The sequence below is a fragment of the Carlito syrichta genome, unplaced genomic scaffold (assembly GCF_000164805.1).
Source record: "Carlito syrichta isolate Samal-C Ts95f unplaced genomic scaffold, Tarsius_syrichta-2.0.1 Scaffold304294, whole genome shotgun sequence".
In the NCBI taxonomy this organism is placed as follows: domain Eukaryota; kingdom Metazoa; phylum Chordata; class Mammalia; order Primates; family Tarsiidae; genus Carlito; species Carlito syrichta.
Window position 1 is genome coordinate 2,579,713 of NW_007248390.1, and position 16,951 is coordinate 2,596,663.

Genomic DNA, 16,951 nt, shown 5'->3' on the forward strand with positions numbered 1-16,951 from the left:
TATATACTATCATCTTGTTTATGGTGTTTATCATTTCCCTCTCCCACTAAAAGAAAGTTTCAAGATGGAAAACATCACCCTTTTCACTCCAGTATCTCTAATGCACAGATCTGTGGCTGATACATATGCAGTGCTTAACAGGTATTTATTGAATCATTATATGCATTTGAGAAAAATGTGAAATTGTTTGGATGTGATGATTAACTGAATGTGGCTGGCATTGAAAATGAGTGATTCTTCTCGGTCTCTTAATACAAGTCATTGAGAACCAAAAATACATATAGTTTTTAAAATGAGTTTTGGATAATACAAAAAAGGCACCTAATGAAAACAGAAAGACAATGGGTGAAACGCAGTTGCATGGAAACTTGTAAAAGACTTTGTATTTATGAAACAAAGTGATCGGACTAAAACATAGACATTGCATTTAACATGAAGAACCACTGGGCCTTTCAGTAAAGGAATCTATTTATCATCTTTATAGTTAAGCTGAACCAAACTTCAAGTTTACCAAATCTGAGTCATTTAGTTTAAAAAAGTACTGTGTGTGGATACTCCAAGAGACCTGAGGTGTGTGGGATTTGGCTTTGGAGACCCACACTTCTGCCTGCAAGCACAAATACCTTTAAGCCATTCTCAGAGGTTTAACAAAGGAGTGATTCTTGTTCTTGCTAGGGGTGGGTAGATATTTCATCTGAAATTTTCATGCCCGGCATGTTTTGCTCCAAACGTTTTTCTTGCCTTTTTGAAAGGCCATGTTTATTTAAAGGAAAATTTAATCTGTCTGTGCCTGATGCTTTTCCATTTAGCTCAGCCAAATGTTTTCTTCCTAAGAATTACGTGCTGATCAAGCAATGTCGTTGCTTGTCAGAAGTGAAAGTCAAACTTCCCAGTGAAAATCTCCTGACCCCACCAAAAAGCATGAATTCAGTTTAAGATGTCCCACCTCAGGGAGTCTGCCCCAGGTTATAAGCTTAAGAGAAGTGAAACAGCTTCGTGTCCTTTTACTCTTGAGGCCAGCACAGAAAGTGAGACATTGCTGAAGAATGGTCAATCCTATGAAGGGTCAATGGGTCTGTTTTTTCTTCGGTCCACCGTCTGTTCCGCAGTGAGTCAGTCTCTGCAAAATGAGTAGCACTATTCTACTGACATGATGGGGGTGTTGAGAGACAAAGTGAAATCAAGAAGGAGACAACATTAATGAAGATTTTGGGTTGGATCATGGGCATTCTGCATCCCCCAAACTAGAATACACGAAGCATATTAAAAGGAATTCTATGCTAAGGATGATGAGGTTACCAGGGTCTTGGTTTAAACAAGAACTAAGAATGGGGAATTGAATGAAGTTTGTTTGTTTTTATTTTTTTTTATTTTCCATCTTGACTTCTCACTAAGAGTCATTTCATTCAGAGGGAAAAAGTGAATAGCCCCTTTGGTGGCCTCCCTGAACTTCAGTGGAGTCTGGAAGATGTTCACACCCTGTTCTTTCTGTCACAGGGGTGTCCAAGATGGGCAGATGGTGACTTGAGCAAAGGAGATGTCAGCTCTGCTCACAGCCTCTTCCTCCAGTGGATCCTACCTGTGACATTCCCCTCTATGCACCAGTTACCCAGCACAACTTCCTGGCCGTTCCTTGCTTTCTCCCTCTTCCCTCAATATCTGGATCAATTCACAGAATCATACCTAATTTATCTCTTTCTTCCTGGCTTCTGACCAAGTCCTCCTGTGGAAAAATTTCCATACCGGTTGATCTGAATAGTGTAGGCATGGATGAATAGTCCAGGAAGATATCTTGGACAGATCATTTTGTTCAATATCACTAATGCGCATTTATGTAGAGTTTATAAACAATTGTTTTACGTATAGACTAGAAAAAATTAAGATATTCTTTTAATAGTTTAACACCTTTCCTAGATTCCTACATGATTTTTTGAGTGGGAAAGAAAGGACTAAATTTTGACCAGTGCTGGTAATGAGAACTGAACATACAAGAGGTTTTGGCTTCCAGTGGCCTGTGTCCCACATGTAAATATCAACAGTCCTGGCTTCAAAGAAAGAGATGGAACCCCCTGAATTAACCCAATCATTCCCTGGGGAGACCCTGGGTCTCTTGGCTGCCCGGGTTCAGCTCTGTTCACTATACCATGAGTGCTGAGTTAGCAGCTATTGCAAGCATGGAACTGTGCTCGATATGCATCAGAAAGAGCCTACAAAATTAAACTATATTTGTATGGGATTAACTTCTCTCAACTTTCCTATCCCCTTACTCTGACTTTCCTAATCCCACCTCTGACTAAATGTTTGCCAGCTAATAGATGGGACCTCCTGAGTGTTGCTCACTATGTTAGAAGAAATTCCCCATGCCCCTCTGCACTCACATGTTCATAAAGATCGCTGTGAATGGTCCTCTTCTGTGCTGTCCCATGAGATCCTCACTTCACTGAGATCTTGGGAAACTGCAACCTGTACTCTTCAGGTGCTGAGTGAATACTGGCTTGCTACATAAGCAAATTAATGAATGAACAACTGTGATAAGTATGAATGTACAACTTAGAACACACCAATTTGAAACTCTTAAACTCTGACATTGTGATTAAACAGGTGTACTGGAAACCATCTTATAAAAAAATAGACTATGGGAAGTCCACTAGGAAAGACATTGTGGGTTTCTTCTGATCTCACTGTAAATTGCCCTACTTCCTACATAGGTAGCTGTTACCTTTAATAAAAATGTACTCAATGTCCAGTAATAGAGGCATGGAAGTCAAGACCTAAAGATAAATTACACAAGACAAATAAATGTAGAGAATCAGTCTCATTCACAGGACCCACCTTTATGGGTCAAGAGCAGCTATCCACCATGCTTGCATTACCCTGGGCACCTCTGCTCCCAAGTCCAGACCAACTGAATGGAAAAAAATAACTGCTTTCACTCTAGTCTAATGCCTGCTTCACTATCCCTCCATCCCTAGTCCAAGATAGGCCTCATGTCAAGGGTGATAGTCCCTCCCTGTGAAAAAGACTCTGTTCTTACTCAGAAGGGGCTACTCGCATGAGATGGTTTCCAGCAGAACAGTTTAATCACAATGTCAGTTTCAAATTGGTGTGTTCCAAGTTATGCATTAATACATATAATGGTGTGCTCATATATTCATTCTTTCATTCATTTAGCAAACCAGTATTTACTAAGAACCTAATACCTAGCACCCAGCACTGTGACTGACACATAACCAGATCTCTGTAGACATTAGCCTACTCAATGAATGAATGAACCTGGCGCTTTTATTTGACTAAGCTGGTGGTTTGTTCAGAGAACTCTCTCTAGAGTCAGACGATCTGAGTTCAAATCTTGACTCTGAACTCGTTTTTAAGTTTTATGATAGAGATGTGGAGTACGAGTAAGAATGAACAAGTAGCTGTATGTAGATGAACTTTAGGCCTCCAACTGGTCCTCACATTGCCTGATATGGGACCAGGTACCCCTTGTGGTTTACGTGGCTCTCCTCACTCCCTACCTCTCCTGGCAGTGCTCAGAGACTGCTGATGCCTCCCATGTGCTAATGTAGTTAATGATTAGGTCCCACTTATGAGTGAGAAAGCGTGGTATTCAGTTCTTTGTTTTTCTGATAGATCATTAAGTATGATGATCTCTAATTCCATCCAATTTACTGCAAAGTCTATCATTTTTTTTTCTTCATTTTCAAAACAGTTTATGTAACAATTGCAGAATATGTATTTATTTCACTGGCATAGGGAACATTCTTCAAAATAAGCCATATGTTATACCACAAAATAAGCCTCAATGAATTTTTTAAAAATTGAAATTATATCCCGTATTTACTCAGATAACAATGAAATAAAGCTAGAAAGCAATACAAGAAGAAACAAAAGAAGCTGTATAGATACATGGAAATTAAATTAAAACAACATCCTTATGAATGACCATTGGGTCGATGAAGAATTTTTTTCTTTTTCATGCAGTTTTTAAAAATTTATTTTATTTTAAAGATGTGGGGAACAATTCAGGATTAGGTATATAAGTGATCATTGTACAGGTAAAGTTTGGGACTCCCTTTGGTCCCCACTTTGTCTGGTTTGAGATCAGATACACTTGTTAATGTTGTGTCATACCATTCCCTCCCCCGGCAATTTTCAGCTACTGCTAGTCCTTTTCTTATAGTATTATGGTAAATGTTCAGGGTCCACTTATGAGTGAGAACATGAAGTACTCAGTTCTTTAATTCTGTGATAACTCACTGAGTTTTATAGACTCGAAATCCATCCAAGGTGCTGCAAAGTCCATAATTTTGTTCTTTTGGGCTGCATAATATTTCATGGTGTATATGTACTACTTTTTTTATTCAGTCCAGTTTTGAAGGGCAACGCAATTGATTCTATGTTTTTTGCTATTTTAAATAGTGCTGCAGTAACATGCATATGCAGGTATCTTTTGTGTAGAGTGATTTAAGTTCCTCCCGGTATATTCCCAGAAAGGGGATTGCTGACTTGTATGGAAGGTGAATTTCTAGTTCTTTTAGGAATTGCCAACTGTTTTTCATAGAGGTTGAACTAGTTTGCATTCTCATCAACAGTGTAGAAACATACCCTTTTCTCTGCATTCCCACCAGTATCTGTAAGTTTATGGCTTATTAATGATGGCCATTCTTTTTTTAAAAATTTTTTTATTTTAAAAATGCGGGGTACAATTCAGGGTAAGGGATACAAATGCTCATTATGCAGACTCCCTTGTTAATGAAGTGTACCCCCTCCCCTGGCAGTTTTACTACTGCCAATCCCTTTCTTACAGTATTATGATAATTGTTCAAGGTCTGATTATGAGTGAGAACATGTAGTACTTAGTTATTTGTTTCTGTGATAGATCACTCAGTATTATAGACTCTATGTCAATCCGAGTTGCTGTGAAGTTCATAACTTTGTCCTTTTTTATGACTGCATAATATTTCATTGTGTATATGTACCACATTTTTAAAATTCAGTCCTCTTTCAATGGGCAGCATGGTTAGTTTGATGTTTTTACTATTGAGAATAATGCTGCAATAAACATGAGTGTGCAGGTATCTTTTACATAGAGTGATGTTACTCTGGGTATATTTCCAGTAGGGAGACTGTGTGGTCATATGGAAGGTTGATTTTTAGATCTTTTAGGAATCGCCAAACTGTTTTCCTCAGAGGTTGTACTAGTTTACACACCCACCAAAAGTGTAGAAGTGTTCCATTTTCCCTGCATCCTCTCCAGCATCTGCTGTCTTTTGAGTTACTGATGATAGTTATCCTGACTGGAGTTAGGTGGTATCTCAGTGTGGTTTTAATTTGCATTTCTTTAAGGATTAGTTAGGATGAACATTTTTTCATACATCTTTTGGCTGCTTGTATGTCTTCTTTTGAGAAGAGTTTATTCATATCTTTTGCCTACTTTGTAATGGGGCTGTCTGGCTTTTTTCTTTTTGGCACATTTGAGTTCCTTGTAGACCCTAGATGTTAGGCCTTTGTCCAATATACAGTTGGCAAATATTTTTTCCCAGTCTGTGGGCTGTCTCCTCACTCTCTTGATGGTTTATTTGGCTTTGTAGGATCTTGTCAGTTTGATGAGGTCCCACTTATCTAATCTCTTATGACATGGGCACTTGGGGTTTTGATCAATAATTGATTGATGATAGCCATTCTTACTGGAGTTAAGGGATAATAAAATGTGGTTTTGATTAGCATTTCTCTGATGATTAGTGAGGCTGAGCACTTTTTCATGTGTCTGTTGGCTGCTTGTATGTCTTCTTTCAAAAAGTGCCTATTCATGTCTTTTGCTCACTTTTTAATGGGGCTGTTTGTTTGTTTTTTTCCTTTTGGTGAATTTTAGTTCTTGTATGCTAAGTCTTTGCCAGATATCAGTTGGCAAATATTTTTTTCCTATTCTGTGGGGTGTCTCCTCTCTCTTGATGGTTTATTTTAGTTTGCAGGAACTTTTCAGTTTGCTAAAGTCCGACTTGTTTATCTTATCTGTTATGGTATGGGTTTTTGGGGGTTTGATCAGGAATGAGTTGCTTATTCCAATTTCCATAAGGGTGTCTTCTGCATTTTCTTTGAAAATTTAAGGTTTTAGGGCAACTCCTTCAGCTCCCCTCCCACTGTGGGAGTTTTTTCTGTCCTTTCAATAAATCCTGGTTCTAAAAAAAAAAAAATTAAGGTTTTATGTTTAGGTCTTTGATGCATTTGGAGTTGATTTTTGCATATAGTGACATGTAGGGGTCCTGTTTCATTCTTCTGTATGTGGTCTGCTAGTTTTCCCAGCACCATTTCCTGAATAGGTTATCCTCTCCCCAGTGGTTGTTGGAGGAGGCTTTGTCAAAAATTAGTTGGTTGAGAAATTGAGGTTTTTCTTCCAGAATCTGTATCCTGTTCCATTGGTCTATATGCCTGTTCTTGTTATTTTGATTATTGTAGACTTGTATAAAGTTTGAAGTCTGGAAGTATGATACCTCACACTTTGTTTCTTTTTCTAAGAATTGTTTTGGATACTTATGGTCATTTATGTTTCCATATGAATTTCTGTATTGTTGTTTCCAGGTCTGAGAAGAATGATGTTAGTAATTTAATGGATGTAGTGTTAAATCTGTAGATTGCCTTTGGTAGGATGTACATCTTAACAATGTTGATTCTTCCAATCCATAAGCATGAACTATTTTTCCATTTGTTTGTGTCATCTTGGACTTCTTTGAAGAGTGTTTTGTAACTTTCATTGTAAAGATCTTTCACTTCTTTGGTTAGGAAGATGCCAAAGTATTTAATTTTGTGTGTGTGTGGCTATTGTGAATGGTATTGTACTTTTTATTTGGTTCTCAGCCCGTTTGTTGTTGATGTATAAGAACATGACTGTCTTTTGCATGTTTACTTTGTACACTGAGACTGTGCCAAAGTCCTTTACCAGTGCATGGAGGTTTTTGGCAGATTCTCTTGGATTTTCGAGGCATAGGATCATATCATCAGCAAAGAAGTAAAACTCAACTACTTATTTTCGTATTTGGATACACTTGACTTCGTTCTCTTACCTTATTGCTCTAGCTAGGATTTCTAACACCATGTTGAACAAGAGGAAGGAGAGTTGGCAACCATGGCTTGTTCCAGTTTTCAGAGGAAATGCTTCCAATATTTGTCTGTTTAGCAATATGTTGTCTGTGAATTTATTATAGATGGTTCTGACTATTTTGAGGTATGTTCCATCTATGCCAAGGTGTTCAAGGCTTTTCATCAAGAAAGGATGTTGGATTTTATCAAAAGTTTATTCCGCATCTGATGATTTAATGAGGTGGTTCTTGTTTGTACATCTGTTGATGTGCTTAATTACATTTATGGTCTTGCAGATAGTGAATGAGCCCTGCATTTTTTTCAGGGATGAAACCTACTTGGTCATGGTGGATGATTTTTGAGATGGGTTTTTGGATCTGATTTGCTAGATTCTTACTGAATAGTTTTGTATCTGTGTTCATCAGAGATATTGGCCTGTAGTTTTCTTTCTTTGATTTTGTTCTTTTTTATGACTGCATAGTACTCCATAGCATTTTAAAAAAAATTCAGTCCACTCTTGATGAGCAGTAGAGTTGGTTCCATGTCTTTGCTATTGTGAATAGTGCAGCAATAAATTTGCATGTGCAAGTGTCTTTCTTGTAGAATGATTTATGTTACCCCAGGTATATTACCAGAAAAGAAACTGCTGGATCATATGGAAAGTCAATTTTTAGTTCTTTTAGGAATCACCACACTGCTTTCCATAGAGGTCGTATTAGCCTGCACTCACACCAGCAGTGTAGAAGCATTATTCCTTTTTCTTTACTCCTATGCCAGCATCTGTTGTTTTTTTTTACTTATTAAGGATAACCACCCCTACTGGAGTTAAGTGTTATCTCATTATAGTTTTGATTTGCATTTCTCTGGTGACTAATGAAACTGAGAATTTGTTCATGTTTCTGTTGGCTGCTTGTATGTCTTCTTTTGAAAGGTTAAATCTTGACTCTATCCTCTTCTTAGTGACCTTGAGCAAGTTACCTAACTTTTCTAGGCACAATTGTCTTTTTGGTAAAGACTGATAATAATGATGATGGGGATGGAGATCATGATGCTAATTATAACATGATAATAACTCCCTTATAGGTTTGTTGTCAAGCACTTCAGGTTTGGTGAGGTGACATTAAGATATTAGAGGATTCTGCAATCATGAGTGAGCTTTAGAATTAATCTCATGATCCCTGAATCTCACATGTCTCATAAGTTGTGGTCAGCTCATAAACCTCATCATGATAAGGTTTATATCTGCCTCACCTCCTTCCTCAGTTTTCTGAGTACTATTCTGGAATTCTGTGAAAAAGTCACTCTCTGAATGGGAGTTGACTGGGATTCTTATAACCTGTCTAGCACTTTCCAGCTTTGTACTCTTAGAAAGTAGAATCTTACACCTTATATTTCAGTTTCTTTTTGAAGACTAGTTCAAATCCACTCACTGTCTGAAACATCTGGCACAGGGCGTGCCTAGTCCCTTGTATTGCCTGCCACCATACTTACCAAACAGAGTAAACCATTTTGTTGATTCTGAACAAGCCTCTCTCTTCCCTGGGTTTCTGGTAGATATTGTATTTTTTAGTAAAAAAAGAAAAAGAAAAACTGGAAACTACATTTGAGTTTTATCTCAAAGATTAAATTAGGGAGTGCACATAAAATCTCTTAGCACAGTAATTGTTGTACTGAAAGGACTCAGTAAGTGACATATTTTATAATAATGATGAAATACCATCACTCATCTCTATATTCTAGTTATCATTTTCCTTACCTTTTTTTTTTACTTTCCAATTAATGATACAAATTAACTGCATCTGCACAGATAGAATGGTATATTCAGCCCTCATTTTCCACAATTCCAAAAGAGCAAAGAAGTACCCAGTACTACAATCGTGGTGATTCTGGGCATAAAATATATGCCTACAGTGTCATCTGGGCTAATTGATCTTACCTTGTCTTGTTTTTAATGTAAAACTCATTGAAGCATAAGGGTCTCCTCTTGCTCCAGAAAATGCTTGTCTATAAATTTAAATTTGTTCCTGGAATCTATCAGGTATCAACATTTTAATATTTTATATACTCAACCATACCTTCAGGACACACAATTTGCTTATATAGGAAATGGGATATTGGGGGAATTCCTTTCAGGAGAAATTTTCAATCTCGAAATAGTTCTAATGATGCCTGAGTTTCTGGGAAAATATTTTGAGTTTGTGTGTTATTCATGGAAAAAACATGCCTCCCATTATATTGAACACCCAAATCTATTTTAAAATAAACTCATAGTAAGAAGTCATGAGAAATTGATCTAAAAATATGACTTTAATATGGCCTTTTGCAATCATGCTTGATATTTTTCTACTAATTAGATTTATCTAGTAAGTAGGAAGGCAGATATGCAGCAAATAAAATGAAAGAAAACCAAAATTTCTAGTCTGCAGTGTCTTCTTAAGGATACATACACTTATGGGTTGTGTTCTAACATATTTGTTCCCCAAGGGATGTCAGAAGTTGCGTTTCCCCACCACCACCACCACCTCCATCATGCCCATCATGCCAACCCTACTTTGCACTATAAACTTCTTCAACAACTGGTGTCTCCCTACTTTTGCATCTTTCATGGTGCCCAACCCAGTGACATTTACAATATTGGCACCAAAAGAGCTTAGGTTAATACATTAATAATAATATTTGTGATTCACAAATCATAGCATAAGAGTTGGCTATTTTTAATGTTGAAAGAAACAACAGAAAGTAAATGGAGAGGAAATAAGGAAAAAAACACAGAAAGAAGTATCAAAAGTTATTATAGAGTCTGTACTTCCCCCAAGATGTGCTAGAAAGGAGTAAATTCAGTAAATTTATCATTATCATTGTCATCATTATTATTTTTATTAGATAAATACTTAAATATTAATTTTATCTATGTGGTTAAATGTTTCCATTTCTAACCTGCCCTGTCTAGTCACTTTCTGCCCTTATGTTTAAAGCTTAGAGAAATGAAATAGTGCCCTCTGACTTTTTTAACACTAAGGACCCTGCCAAGGGTCCCCATCAGACTTTCTTCCATAGTGAGCTAGAATGAGCCAACCTCAGAGAATGGCAACCTCAGAGATGCCAGTTATGCCTTTATCTGAAAGCATGACTTTAGCTCTACTAAGGGAAACCTCTACTCTTTTTCTGAGGCTACTTCACTGGTTCTACCATAAAAGAATAAAGCTTTCTTCCAAAATAAAAGCCAGATACCATTTCTACCTAAAAATTTGCATGTATTAAAGAGGATCTTACGTCTTCTCATTCTTTGTTGTTATGACTTGCTCTCACTTCTGAAACTGCTGATAAGTACATCTCTGTCATAACCACTGCCTCAAGAGGACAAGTTAGTAACAATTTTCAAAATTTAGTAAAAGTTGTTCTTTAACAGTTACTCAGTTGTAGTTCTTGGAGGCTTAATATGGTTCTTCCCTAATGATGCTAACATTAAGAGGGAAGATTTTTGCATAGAGATAATTAATATTTATCCCTCAAGCATCTACAAAAGTAAAAAGTTATCAAGGGTAATACAGAAAAATATGCATATATATCTGCAAACTTGATAAATATATTTATCAAAATATATTTATATATATTCAGACACTATACTAGAACATATCTGTATATCTAAATAAGCATATACATTTAAGTCAATATATTATATATAAGAATGTGTGTGTAAACTTCAATACCCTAAACAAATTCAATCATTTTTGCTGTAATCATTGTTACAGTTAAATAAAAACTCATAGTTTACCACTTCTCCTACTACATAAAATACTAGATTTCAAAAGTCATTTACACTTACCACATGTTATGAATAATAAAATTTACCATTATATATTTTTTCTGTTCTACACCAGTCTATTATTTTGAAAACCAAAAGTGAGTCCTAACCATTAAATTCACTTCTCAACCCAGGAATGGATTGTGAAATTCACAGATTAAAAGAAATCTTGTGTCAAAAAAAATCACATCCTATTTATATCTTACAAACAACACTTAATAAATTTAATGCTGGAGGTGTCAAGGAAGATGATGGCTAAGCCAGTTAGACTATATGAGTCCCACTGTGAGTGAGTGAGTGTATGGAAAATTTTGTGTACTTGTCAGTGAGTGAGTGGGCTTGTGAGTGGCTGATTGAGTGTGGGCTCAGGAGCAAGCAGCTAAGTTTCTCCTGGTGCAGTCACTTATGCCACAGCTGCTCAGCCTGGATCCTAGCAATTCCCTGGACACAGGAGCCAAGTGCCATTTTCTAAAAAATCAACAAAACCATTCCTAGGAAGAAGATGCTGGGAGAAACTGACTAAGTGGGGGCTTGTGAGCAAGTGGTCATGGTCTTCCTGGTGAAGCAGCTGATGCTTCGGCTGCTCTGCTTGGTCCCTAGTGCTACACAAGTCACAGAAGTCAAGTGCCATTTTATTTTTAAACTAACAAAAGTTTTCCTGCAAAGAAGCAGTGGGGAGAGACTACTGACTCCAGTCTCTTCCTCACCACTGCAGGGGATAGACTGTTAGTTCCAGGCTTTGCCTTACCACTGTAGCGCCTGGCCTAACACTGGCAATAAGGTCCATGGAGGGATCCCAGAGTTAGAGTCCCACCAGAGAAGATGAAAGAGGTACCCTACCACCATCTTGGAAACTGGACAGAAAAGTGCTCTGACTGGCTCACCATGGAGAAACAGACCTGATCTCTGTGACCAACAGATCAACCATTCAGGGGTTGATCGTGATCCAGAGGGAATATCCTGAAAGCACAAACTTCAGAGGAACAGGACAAGTGCTGAATCTCCGGGGCCCCACCTCCTCCCCTGATTCAGCAGAGGAACAAAGGGTGTGGCCAGAAAAGAATGAGAAAGGCCTCCAAAGAGATCAGTGCTCCCCATCCTCTAGCTTATTCAGCTTTCAAAACTACAAGAGACAGCAAAGCTTCCAATCCATAGTCTTGTTTCAAATTAGAACAAAAGCCCAGATCAGAGAAGAATAGAGGGCTGAGCAAATATCAGAAGTGGAAGCCTCTCCACTGCCACTGAATAACAGAACTAAAGAGAAAAGCAAGAGATCTGTCACAAATGAGAAAAACCAACAGGAGACCACAGATAATTCCAACTGTAACAAAGAGAAAATGCCTGAAAAATAAGACCTTGGAGCCCATAAACAATGTAAGTCACCAATGACTGGTCCCAGAATATGACAGGGATTAGGGAATAGATGGAAAGACTGAATAAGACTCAAGAAAGACAAGATGCAACATGAAAAGAACATGTAACAGAGATTTTGGGCACACACACAAAAAAATTCATTCAGGAAATAAATAACAAGATAATAAGCACAGAAAGCAGAATTAATCTAGCAGAAGAAAGAATCTCAGAACTTGAAGACCAGAACATGGAATTAACCCTATCTGGAAAAAAAAGTAGAAAGAAAACTCAAAAAGAAAGAACAAAGCCTACAAGAGATGGTGATTATATCAAGAAGCCAAACCTACACCTGATTGGTATCCCAGAAAAAGACAGGGAAATGGAGAACAACTTGGAGCAAGTATTCCAGAAGGTTATCCAAGAAAACTTTCCCCATCTCACCAGAGATGTGACTAGCCAAACACAAGAGATAGAGAGGATCCCCACAAGACATCAGATAAGAAGGCCAGCTCCTATCACATAGCAATTCACTTCAAAAAGTAGACACAAAAGAAAAAAATCCTAAAGGCAACATGAGAGAAAGGTCAGAATACCTACTGAGAAAGCAAATCTGAATAGCAGCAGACCTAACAGCAGAAACACTATAAGCAAGAAGGGACTGGAGTCCAATACTCAAAGTCCTCAAAGATAAATAATTTCAATCAGGAATTTCCTACCCAATCAAACTCAACTTCATCAGTGATGGAGAATTAAAGTAGTTCCCAGATATCCAATCCCTAAGAGATTATGCAGCTTCCTGACTAGCTCTATAGGAGACATTTAAAACGGTATTAAGCATAGAAGACATTTTAAAAAAGAATGACCACACACTTCCCAAGAGAACAGCAGAGCGCAGAATCAACAGAGAATATATTTCAACAACAAACTTGAAAACACATACATACATCAAGCCCAGAGTTAAAAGAAAACAAACAAACAAAGAAAAAACTTTATAGCCGGGCTCAGTGGCTCAGCCTGTAATCCCGTGCCTTTGGGAGGCTGAGGTGAGTGAATTGCCTAAGCCCGCGGGTTTGAGACCCACCTGGGCAGCAAGACCTCATCTCTACAATAAATCAAAAAATCACCTGGGTGTGGTTGCACATGCCTGTAATTCTGGCTACTTGGAAGGCTGAGGTTAAAGGATTGCTGGAGCCCGGGAGGCGAGGCTGCAGTAGCCGGAAGCAGCCACTGCACTCCAGTCTGGGCAACCGAGTGAGACTCCAACTCGAAAAAATAAAGAAAAGAAAAAACTTTATAAGAACCTCATGACAGAACTAAACAATCACATTTCAATAATCAGCTTGAATGTGAATGGACTAAATGCACCACTGAAAAGACACAGCATGGTAAACTGAATAGGAAACCACAATACAATTATTTGCTGCATCCAGGAAACACAACTCACCACAAGGGATGCACAAAGACTCAAAGTTAAAGGATGGAAAACAAGTTTACAGGCAAATAGATCACAAAAGAAGGCAGGAGTCATGATCTTAGTATCAGACAAAACAAACTTTAAGCTACCAAAAATTTTAAAAGATATGAAAGAACACTACAAAATGACAAAAGGTTCAATCCATCAGCAAGAAATATCCATCCTAAACATATATGCACCCAACACAGGAGCATTTATAAAGCAGTAGCATTTATAAAGCAACTACTAAGTAACTTTATTGACTCTAACACTATTATAGCAGGGGACTAGAATACCCTACTAACCACCCTAAATAGACCATCAAGGCAAAAAAGCAAAAAGGAAATCCAAAACATAAACTTGACACCTGGCCAAATGAACTTAATAGATACCTACAGATTATTTCACCAAACAACCACAGAATATACTTTCTACTCATCATCACATGGAATGTACTCCAAGATCGATCACATCTTTGGCCATAAATCAAGCACAAACAAATTCCAAGGTTGAAATATTGCAATGCATCTTCTCAGACCACTGTGGAATAAAAATAAATATCAACACCAACAAAATTTTCCCAAAGCCCACAAAGACATTGACACTTACAGCATGATGCTGAACAACTACTGGGTCAGCAATGAAATCAAAAAAGAAATTAAAATTCCTGGAAACAAATGAAACTGAAGAAACATCTCACCAAAACCTCTGGGGTGCCATGAAAACAGTTCTAAGAGGGAAATTTTTATCTCTATGAACACACATCAAGAAAATGGAAAGATCAGAAGATCAGAGCCTAACAAACCACCTAAGACAGCTGAAAAGAGAAGATCACCAAAACCCTAACTTTATCAGAAGAATCCAGATCACCAAAATAAAAGCCCAAATACAGTACATAGAAGACAAAAATGTCATGGAAAATATCAACAAAACAAAAATCTGGTTATTTGAAAGAATAGACAAGACCCAAGCCAGAAAGATAAAGGTTAAAAAAAAAGAGAGAAAAAGCCCAAATACACACAATCAGAAATAAAAAAGATCAAATCACAACTGACCCTGAAGAAATACAAAAGATTATTAGAGATTATTACACATATCTGTATGGAAATAAACTGGATAATCTAAATGAAATGGAGGTCTTGGCCAGGCTTGGTAGCTCAACTTGTAATCCAAGCATTTGGGGAGGTCAAGGCAAATGGATTGCCTGAGTTCATGGGTTAGAGACCAGCCCAGACAACTTAGTAAGGCCTCGCCTCTACAATAAATAAATAAAAAATTAGTCAGGTGTGGTAGGGTATACCTGTAGTTCTGGCTATTTGAAAGGCTGAGGTGGAAGGATCATCAGAGCCCAGCAGGTTAATTCTGGGGTGGCCATGAGTGTGCCACTGCACTCCAGCCTGGGTGACAGAGTGAGACTCCAACCCCCCCAAAAAAGAAATGGAGGATTTACTGACATCACATGACCTCCACAAGTTGAAACAAGAAGATACTGAGACACTAAATAGACAATAACAGCCCAAGAAATTGATTCTGTCATGAGAAAACTACCTACAAAAAAAAAAAAAAGAAGAACTAGACTTGATGGCTTTGCGGGAGAATTCTACAAAACATACAAAAAGCTGATACCAATCATATGAGAGTATTCCAGACAACTTAGAAAGATAGAATTCTCCCCAAATCATTTTACAAGGATAATATCATATTGATACTCAAACCAGGTAAAGATACAACAAAAAAAGAGAACTAAAGTCAATATCCCTTAAGAACATTGATGCAGAAATCTTCAACAAGATTCTAGCAAATCAGATCCAACAACACATCTCAAAAGTCATCCACCATGACCAAGTAAGTTTCATCCCCAGGATGTAGGGCTGGTTCAACATTCACAAGACCATAAATGTAATTACATACATCAATAGATGTAAATCCAAGAACCACATGATTATATCATTAGATGCAGAAAAACTTTGGGAAAAAAGATCCAGTATTCCTTCTTGATAAAAACCCTCAAACACCTAAGTATAGAAGGAACATACCTGAAAATAATAAGCACCATCTACAATAAGCCCACAGCTAGCATATTATTAAATGGACAGAAACTGGAAACATTTCCCAAAAAACTAGAACAAGCCAAGGTTGCCCACTCTCATCCCTCTTTTTCAACATTGTGTTGGGAGTCCTAGTTAGAGCAATTGGACTACAGAAGGAAATTAGGGGTATCCAAATAGGAAAAGATGAAGTTAAGTTATCAGTCTTTGCTGAAATATGATCCTATACCTAAAAAATCCAAGAGAATCTATCAAAAAGCCCTGTGCTCTAATAAAGGACTTTGGAAAAGTCTTGGGGTACAAAATAAATATGCAAAAGATAGTAGCATTCTTAAATACCAACAGCAAGCAGGTGGAGAACCAAATTAAAAGCACAGTCCCATTCACACTAGTCACAAAAAAAATGAAATACCTCAGCACATTCCTAACCAGAGAAGTGAAAGACCTTTACAAAGAAAACTACAAAACATTGCTCAAAGAAATCCAAGAAGACACACTAATGAAAAACCTTCCATGTTCATGGATAGGAAGAATCAATATTGTTAAGATGTCCATTCTACCAAAGGCAATCTATAAATTCAACGCCATACCTATTAAATTCCCAACATCATTCTTCTCAGACCTGGAAATGACAATACAGAAATTCATATGGAAACATAAATTACCACGAATAGACAAACAATCCTTAGTAAAAGAAACAAAGCAAGAGGTATGACACTTCCAGACTTTAAACTTTACTATAAGACTACAATAATCAAAATAACCTAGCAATGGTACAAGAACAAGCAGACAGACCAATGGAACAGGATAGAGATTCAGGCAGAAAAGCCTCAGTTTCTCAACCAACACATCTTTGACAAAGCCTCCACCATCAACCACTGGGGAGAGAAGAATCTATTCAGAAAATGGTGCTGGGAAAACTGACTGATCCCATGCAGAAGATTGAAACAGGACCCCTACCTATCACCATACACAAAAATTAACTCTAAATGGATCAAAGACCTAAACATAAAACCTCAAACTATAACAATGTTAGACAATGCAGGAGACACCCTTATGGAAATTGGAACTGGCAACCAATTCCTGATCAAAACTCCAAGTTCGCATGCCATAAGAGATAAGATAGACAAATGGGACCTCATCAAACTGACAAGCTTCTGCAAAGCAAAAGAAACTAACAAGAGAGTGAGGAGACAGACCACAAAATGGGAAAAA